Raw genomic sequence first — 9,115 nt, 5'->3', positions numbered from 1 at the left:
TAATCACTTGTAAAAATGAAGTTGCACTAATATATTTTTTCTACTTGTGCTTGATCATTAATCTAACTAGTGACATATTTTGTCTACTTGTGACCAAAGATAAATTTATACATATATATATATATAATAGAAATTTTACTTTAATCTAATTTAAGTGTATATGTGTGAAGCTCTCTCCTAGAAACTTGAACTCCAACCCTTATCCCCACACCTCACAAGTACTTATACTTGTGGAGTGACCATTATGCTAAAAATGCGTGGTGATCCAAAGATAAATTATTAAACTCCCACTAAAACAAATTTCTACTAATAATTTTTTTTTGAATTATTAAATAAGTTTCCCAAAAGTAAAATTGTTAAATCCTACATAATACCGATCATGTCATAAAAGGATATTATTAAATAAAAGGATATATTAACAAAACGTAAATAAAAATAAAACTTAATTAGTACTTATATATCTCACATAAACCACACTACCATTAAGTTCCATCACATAACTTATGAGAACGAAAAAGAGGGATGACAAGATATTTAACTAAGAGGTTAAAGCATCCATGAACTCTGCATCCTCCAACATAGCCTGCAAGGTCTCAGGTAAGAGGCAAGATTCAAAATCCATGCTTCCTTCTTCTGCCCGAGAAAACACTGTTAAACTCCAATCAAACTTGTTGCTAGGACCAGTCAGCACTACGATAGGTCTTCCCCAACCGATGTCATTACAATACACATTAAACCGTGGCGAGCTCACAGTAATAAATTTATTATTACTTGTTAACCTAGGGCGTTTATATATCTTTGGGGCTTTCACCCAAGGATTTTTTTTAAAAATAACTAAATCCTTCAAACTATTTTATTAGTAAGACAACGTTTCAAACTATTTTTGTTTTTAGCAATTCGAGTTTGTTAGACTCGATTTTGCCATTTGAAAATACACTTGGAAATCGAGTGTGAGACACTCGATTTTCAAGTGCATTTTTAAATGGCAAAATCGAGTCTATTAGACTCGAATTGTTAGAAATGAAAATAGTTTGGAAAGTTGCCCAACTAATAATATTGTTTCGGATTTATAGTTATTTTTTTAAAAAAAATCCTTCACCCAATGCTCTACATTCTTCCTCTTTTCTTCAGTTGTTTGAGAAGCGGGAGCAGCTCACCTCCAGTTTTTATTTCCCCTGTTTCCTCCCGTTTTTAGACAGATGAATGACACCTGGAAGCAAACTAATCCAACGATAAAAAAAAAAAAAAAAAAGAAGCCAACTTGGAAAAATACAACAATGACTTACCTGCCTCTTCCTTTTCTCTCTGGCTCTCCTCTCACTATGCAATTGTGCAGCATCACCACACCACTCTGCAACTATGCAGCATCACAACGCCAAACTGAAAATGTAGAGCATAAATGGAAAGCTCAAAACCGACCATATTAGTCAAACTAAAATCTCAAACCATCTGTGAAAAGTTAAATCTCACCATTGACGACCCTATCATGTGCTTGCAAGAAAATAAATTGTTTTCCATTTTCGATTTTCAAATCAAGTTCGAAATCAGTGAGCTTTTTCGTCATTGAGGTTTCAAATCTCAGATGCTTTTTATTAAAAGCTTACCCACAAAATTTTTCAGATTTCGCATCCCCCTCTCAGTTGAAATCTATCATCGTTGAAATTTTTCAGATCTGCATGTGTTTTTTCTTTTCTTTTTTTGCTTTTCAGATGGTGAAAATCGAATGATTTTCACTCTTCTTGTTGTGTTTATTTCTCTAGTTTTAAAATGATGTTCAACTTGAGGAATTGAGAGATTTGTGAATTTTGAAAACCCCTTCAATCTTTAAATCTTCAACGGAGCATAAATAAAAAAAATCTGAATAAAGATTTTTGAGAGAGAGAGGGAGGTGTGAAACAAGAGAAAGAGAAAGGGAAAATGAGAGAAGGGAGATTGAGGTGTGTGATTGTGATAGCCTAGAAAGCTCCATTAGAAGGATGGGTAGCTGCAGAAAGAGATAGAAAAAGAAAAGGGAAAGCAACGCACAAATTGAGAGAGAGACATGGGCTTTTTTTTACCTTTGGATGGTTGGTATGCCAGATGTCATTCATCTGTTTAAAAATGGGAGGAAACAGGAGAAATAAAAACTGGAGGTGAGCCGCTCCCTTGAGAAGCAATCACCTTAGAGCATCTCCAATAGGCTCTCTAAACACAAAATCCTCTCTATTATAGAAAGTAAACTCACAAAATAAGTCTCCAATAGACTCTTTATACCTGAAATTTTTTTTGGCTCATGAACAATAGCTCATCAAGTCTGATGGACTACTGTTCATTCTTCAAATATTTTTTTTCTATTGTAATAATAAGATATTGAATAAAAAAAAGTTGAAAGATGTGTAGTTGTTAAAAAATGAATAAATAATGAATGAAGAAATAATATTTAAATGAGATAGAGAATCTGTTAGAAAGTATATTTGAAAAAGTATGTAGCTAAAAGATAAAAGTCGCTATTCATTCTCCAAACAGTACAAAAATTTGCCTAATCTGCTGGAGATGTTCTTATTTATCTGCAAAGCCGCCCAGCCTAGTCCGTGTTCAAGAAGATTACCTGCACTAGTTGTTACATTCCCATTCAAATGTGCGTTCCCAAAGTACTTTTATGGTATTGGTGGTTGAATTCTTTGCCTTGTTCCCATAACCAGCTGACAACGAACCTCTTGATTAGCATCGGAACGTCGGCTACGAACCACAGCTTGCCAAAGATGAGCCAAAACAGCTTGAAGGGACGAGATGTTGTTGTTGGTGCTCATTTCAGCATTGGCTTTTGCTTTGAGTTGAGCGATTTTCTCCTTTGAAAAATGAAAAACTTTTTGTTTGAGCGGTGGAGGAATGAACCTCTCATCAGGGACTTCATTGTGATGAAAAGGAATACGAATGGGACAATCGATAATACCATCAAAAAAATAACGTTGGAAAATTGGACCAGATTGTGGTAGGAGATCAATATTATTACCCCTAGAGAATTCAGACCAAGTGATGAAGAAATGCCAGAATGAAGTGCCACCTACTACGCAGTGATTCATAGTGCAAGCGATGAAGATACCATCAACGAGCTCAGTTACTTGCACAGCCAACAATGGCTTGAAAATACCTTTGTAGTTCAATACGCCATTCATCAAAAAGAAGGAATAGACAATGTCAGGAACATAGGTGGGCTCAATGATATCTGCCACGCTGATATCATCAGCCACTGCATGGACAAACTGGGCTCCATTGCTATTACAATCAAGAAAGAAAGAGCTGATCTTGTCTTCGTCATTTTCAACCTTAACAAGAGTACCAGCAAGAGGGTAGAATATCTCTAATGTGCTAGACAATGAGGTTTTTAGGTGATCAATCACACTACCCTCTTTTAGTTCATTTTCTTTTGAAGGTGTAGGTTTGTGGAAGAGGAGGCCCTTTTGGCTAAAATCAACCAAGAGCATCTGGATATCCCATGGAGTTCACTCAATCCTTTGAGTTTTCTTGTTAGGATTCGCTGTTGGCTGGATGGTACTCGTGGATATGAAGCGAATTTGTGTCGTCTTTGCTTCAAAGTAGTAATACTACTAGACGAGAGCAAAGACACTGGCTATAAAAGTGAGAACACAGTAGGTACCCTGTTTGGTTCTCATTTCTCTCAAGGCAAGGCAATGCAAATAAACGTTCCAAAATCATCATTGTCAAAAGTTTTTTTTTAAACCACCATTATTGAATATCTACTGTACACGTGAACGTAATTATTGAGAAACTTTACTTTCAACGTTAATTACGTGATATTATGATGATGTACCTACACCGACCTCTCAATAATTCCTACCCTATTCACAGATTATATAAGAATATGATATGACACCATACAATTGATTTGAAGTTGTATCATATAAAAATCTGGGGTGGGGGGTGGATTTTTTTTTTTTTAATATATATATATATATTAATTTTAGCAATTTTATTCTATAAAATTAAATTTTACGTCCTAACTATATCTTTGATTTTTTTTTTTAGAGTAATGTTACAATCACAAACTTATTTACAACATTTTTACAAATCATTGAGATACAGATAATTACTGCTAGTTTGCATTTGGGCCTATTACTTACATCATTTTTTTATTTATTAATAACTGCTCATCATATCAACAATTTATAATAATAAAAAGTTTGTAACTCTAACATTTTCCTCATTTTAAAGGTCATTAAAAATTTATAGTTCTAAAATCTAAAACAATATATACAAGCCTAAAAAAATTAGTGCAACAACAAAAATCACTAATAGCAAAGCTAAAAAAAATAAAATCCAATTAACCAATTTTACTCAAAACAAACAATCGGCCCTTTAAAAAGTTTTAAACAAAATAATTTTGTCTTTTTCCAACAGCAGATGCACGCATCAAAAAAATAAAAAAATAAAAAAATAAAAAACCGCAACAACTAAGAAGTAACAGAGCTAATGGTCAGAGTTGCCTTCCATAACTCCAAGTCCTATCTCCATCCTTGACACAATCAATCCCTCATTAAAACTATATAACCTAATATTATATTCTATAAAATAATAGTTGGGTCCTAGAAATCCGTGGTCTCTTTCAAATTTTGATTTATAGGACTCATTGTAGACTATTGTATTTTGGGAAAAATGTTGTCTATTATATTTACTAAAAAAAATCATGAGTATTTTTTGGGGGATGGCTCCCCGGCAGTGGCTCTGCTATTGGGTTAGCGAAATTAGATTCATTTATACCAAATTTTCAACAAATCACACTCTGCCGGCCTCTTCAAATGATCAAAATACTTGACACAATGGTGCCAATTATTTTGATCATTTAAGGATCCATTTGGTTAAGGAGATAGAAAAATAAGAGGATAGAAAATTATGAAAAAATGAAAAATATTTAATTTTCCCTCATAAGTATTTGGTTGGTAGGATAGAAAAGTGAAGGGACTGAAAAAAAAACTTTGTTTGGTTGAGAAGAAAAATGAGAGGATGGAAAATGTAGTTTGTATAAATTTACCATCATATCCCTATTAGAAAAAAAAATTAACACATTATATTTTTGTCAAAAAATTTTGTTTGAATGTACACTTTCTTTTTTTTAATTCAAGAACCCAAAACATTTTTGGCAAAAATATCATTTTAATCCTTACATTTGGGGTTGTAATCAATTAGTAGCAATCAATTTGGTCCATATTATTTACAACTTGCAGTGAATTTGATTTCTACCATTAACTCACTAATAGAAAATGTTTATGTGGCTAATGGTTGCACAATTGGCATACTATACTCTTATGTGGTACTAAAATAAATATTATTTGATATTTACAAATTCCATGTCAACATCTAAGAAAAAAAGGTAAAATTTGAGGGAAAAAAAATCCCAAATTTGGATTTTGGCTTCATTTTGAAATCCCAGATCAAACACTTCTTCTTGGTTTAGATATTGTTGAAGAAAGTAAACATGGTGGATTGTGAATCGTCAGATGGGCTTGTGATTTTTTGCGAACGTGAGAAACACTTGTTGCATGGTGGGATCCTTAGTGCTTTGCCATTGCCATTGTTGTCAAATCCACTCGCTCCCTGATCACCGCCCACCACTTCTGTTTGCTTGTCGTCTTCTTGCCACTAACATCTTCGAGGAGCGTAGTATACGATGACAAAACTGATGAGTCCAATCAGAATGTGGCTGTGAGGTTGGTAATAATAGTCTCTTGCCTTTAGAGCCTGTTTGGATTGAAAAGGAAGGGAGGAGAAGTGTAGGAAAGTAGAGTAGAGTTAGCTGAAAATGGACTAATTAATTTTGAGCCAACTCTACTGAGTCTACTCTACTCTCATTTATTTCCCCTCCCTTCCCCTCACTCCAAACAGACTATTAACGTTGCCAGAAGTTTATGGTGGTGATGGACCAGCAATGGCCATTACCCTCAAAATGAGTTCAAAAACCAGATTTTGAGGAAAACATATAGATTCTTCTTCTTCTTCAATTTGCTAAAATTATCTAACTTTTCCAACTATAAAGACCTAATTGAAAATATCAAAAACCAAATTGACTACTATCAAAATGTAAGAACCAAATTGACTATAACCTCAAAATGTAAGGATTAAAATAATGTTTTTGCCAACTTTTTTCTTGAGAAAAAGCAACACAGCAAATGAAATATCATAAAATGACCAAGAAGAAAATAAGACAATGTAAAAAAAAATGAACAAAATGGGAAACAAAGAGGAAAGTAGCTGACTTGCTTGGGGCATTAAAAAAATTAAACAAAAAAAAAAATAAAAGAGGTAAGAAGCAAACTTGCTGGGGCATAATAATGACCATTGCTAGGGGCAATTTCATTCAAAATACCCAAGAACTTTTTCTCATTGTTTTCCTTATGTTTTTCTTATGTTTTCTCTCCAATTTGGGAAGATTGAATTTTGGTTAGCCAGGAGAGAAAATAGCCAAGCCCCACCAATTTTCTCTACCCCTCCCCCTTCCAATCAAACACTCCTACACATACATTTTCTCTCCTATTTTACTCTCCTTTTTCCATCCTCCTCAAAATCACTCCAACCTGACATTCTTAAATTTTACAAATGTATTTATATTGATAGCCACTTAAAAGGGGAAAAATGAAATAATATTCACATACATTGTTATCTTCTTATTTGCGATCAAAAGGCAAACTTTTATAAGTTTTGCAGATGCATTTATATTGATAGCCACTTAAAAGGGAAAAAATGAAATAATATTCATATACATTGTCATACACACTATTACACATGTTGTTATACACACTTTTACACACACATAAAAAAGTAACTGAAACTATGACTTCAAATCATCATGACTTCAAATCACAATTTCAATTGTTTTTTTATGTGTTTAAATGTGTGTGTAATAAACACTACTCATGTAAGAATGTCTACATATATATTTTTTTGTGGAAAGAGCTTCAACCAAAAATACCAAATTGCCAAATTGTCCAAATAGACACATCCAAATTCTAACAAAATGCATCAACATAAACAAAATTGGCTTAAATAGTTGTTAAAGAAGTTCTACAGCTATTATCTATGGAGCTTGTCATTTTTCAACATGAATGACCCAGCTTGCTTTTCATTCCCATTCAAATGGTCAAATGTAGACACAAGCATAGTTTCCTCAACCCCGTCCATCTTCATAACTCATCCTTCTTCAAACCTATCCATCTTCATAACCCATCCATCCTCAACCTTACCAAGTTTTGTAGGCAAATCTTGGTAAACAGCAACTTCAATCATAGTAGCATAACTTCATTTCCTCTGAGACCTTGTTTCATTTATGGCAACATGTAAGGGATCAACTTGCTTCTTTTTGGATAAACCATCAACATCACTGTCAACATCAGTTATCCAATGCTTCTACACCTATATCACCAACTCCCTTGGAAAAAGCTATTGTAGCCATATCCTTACCCCACAACCAAACTCATCTCATCTAACATCTCAATTTTCTTCTTCAGAAATTGTGCATGACTAGAATGTGCCTATGTTAAGGAGGGGGAAATAAACAATAAAAAAAAGAGTCAAAAACTAATATGAGACCAATAAGAATAGTGAAAAGATTTAAATTTAATTTACAATGATACAAACTCAAAGTTTCTACCAATAAAAAAAAAAACAATGAAGTTTATTATGGCAACTTCTTCGTCATACACTATCCTATCACAAGTGATCATTTTCAAATCAGCATTCCATCTAAACCATAAGCAAAGCGAGGGGGCTCGAGAGGGGGCAATTCCACCCCACCCCCCCCCCCACCCCCACGCGGGACTCATCCTTATTTTTTGTTATACCTAACACACTTTTTAACCCCATTCATGCCACTTTTTTTTACTTATCCAATTTTTTTTTTCACTCACATTGGGACTCAAATTCTATACAATATATGAACAAAAATACATCTCTTGTACAGCTAAACTTGTCAGTGTGACTCAAATTCTAAGCAAAATAATAATAAAATTTACAAGCTTGTGAGGCACCAAAACCTTACCACAACCATTATATTTTTTTTCTCCTCTATCTCTTACTTTTTCACAGTTTCAAAGTATGAATTTTTGCTATATCCAAAATTTTAATACCTAGAAGAATAGAGAAAAGAAATGTTGAAAAGGAAGCAAAGATGTAATTTTCTAAGTATATTTATACCCTTAACACTTCTAGATTGAATTATTTTCATAAGTTATTTTGAACAATCAAATTAGATGTCTAAACTTTTGGTCTTTTGATTAATCTCTTACTTTGATTGTGAGAAACTATGGATGGGCTAATTTTGCTTCTTTGTTTTAAAAATTAATATATAAAATAAATATTTGTAGTTAATTAAAATTGTGGAGAATCCTAAATGTAATAAGGAGTCCGGGGAATTCTAAACAAGCTCATATCAAGATAGATTTTGCAATCTTCCTTCGGATCCTTCTTTAAGAAGGAATTTTTTTTTTACGATCCTAATAATAGAGATCAAGTTTGAAGAACGTATCTACAATGTGAACCATGTCAACTAGTTGACCATACATTTCCACAAAGAGAATTTGAAAAAATAAAGTGTTGATTTAATTCAACATTTTTTTTTTGGCTAAATTGATTTAATTCAACATGGTTCAATGAATATGAGGTTCAATATTTTTATTATTTTCTTTTAATGTTGCCTCCCCTAAGCTTAAATTTTGGCTCTGCCACTGATCAAAACCCGCTTTTCCTATTACAAAGTTCTACAATAATAGTCCAATTTTTTTTAAAGCAATGTTCTACATGCTTTGGTGTACATTCAATGACAAATTTCTCTCTAATTGCTTTAGCTACTTTAGCAAATGATGCATTTTTAAATGTGTTGAATTTCTTATTTCCATGAAGAGTCTCATCTGCAAGTATCTCAAGTAACAAATTCTACATGGGTGTGACCACCTAAAGTTGTTCTTGGCATCCTTGTCCTTCTCTGAGTATTTTTTTTTTTTTTTTTTTTGTTTCCCATTGCTATTATATTTTAGTACAATGATATTCGCAAGAAAAATGAGACAAAATCACCTCATTGAATTATTTATGACATTCAAGCAATTAACTCTTACATAGACAACACTAC

At 33.0% G+C, this 9,115-nt stretch overlaps 1 pseudogene; it reads right to left on the bottom strand.

The window, feature by feature from the left end:
* Window positions 1-538: 538 nt before the first annotated feature.
* Window positions 539-4,512, bottom strand: LOC126691516 (uncharacterized acetyltransferase At3g50280-like; annotated as a pseudogene).
* Window positions 4,513-9,115: the final 4,603 nt, after the last annotated feature.

This window comes from Quercus robur, chromosome 7 (assembly GCF_932294415.1).
Source record: "Quercus robur chromosome 7, dhQueRobu3.1, whole genome shotgun sequence".
Classification (NCBI taxonomy): domain Eukaryota; kingdom Viridiplantae; phylum Streptophyta; class Magnoliopsida; order Fagales; family Fagaceae; genus Quercus; species Quercus robur.
Note: the sequence above shows the minus strand (reverse complement) of the source record. Positions and strands in the feature narration are given on the sequence as shown.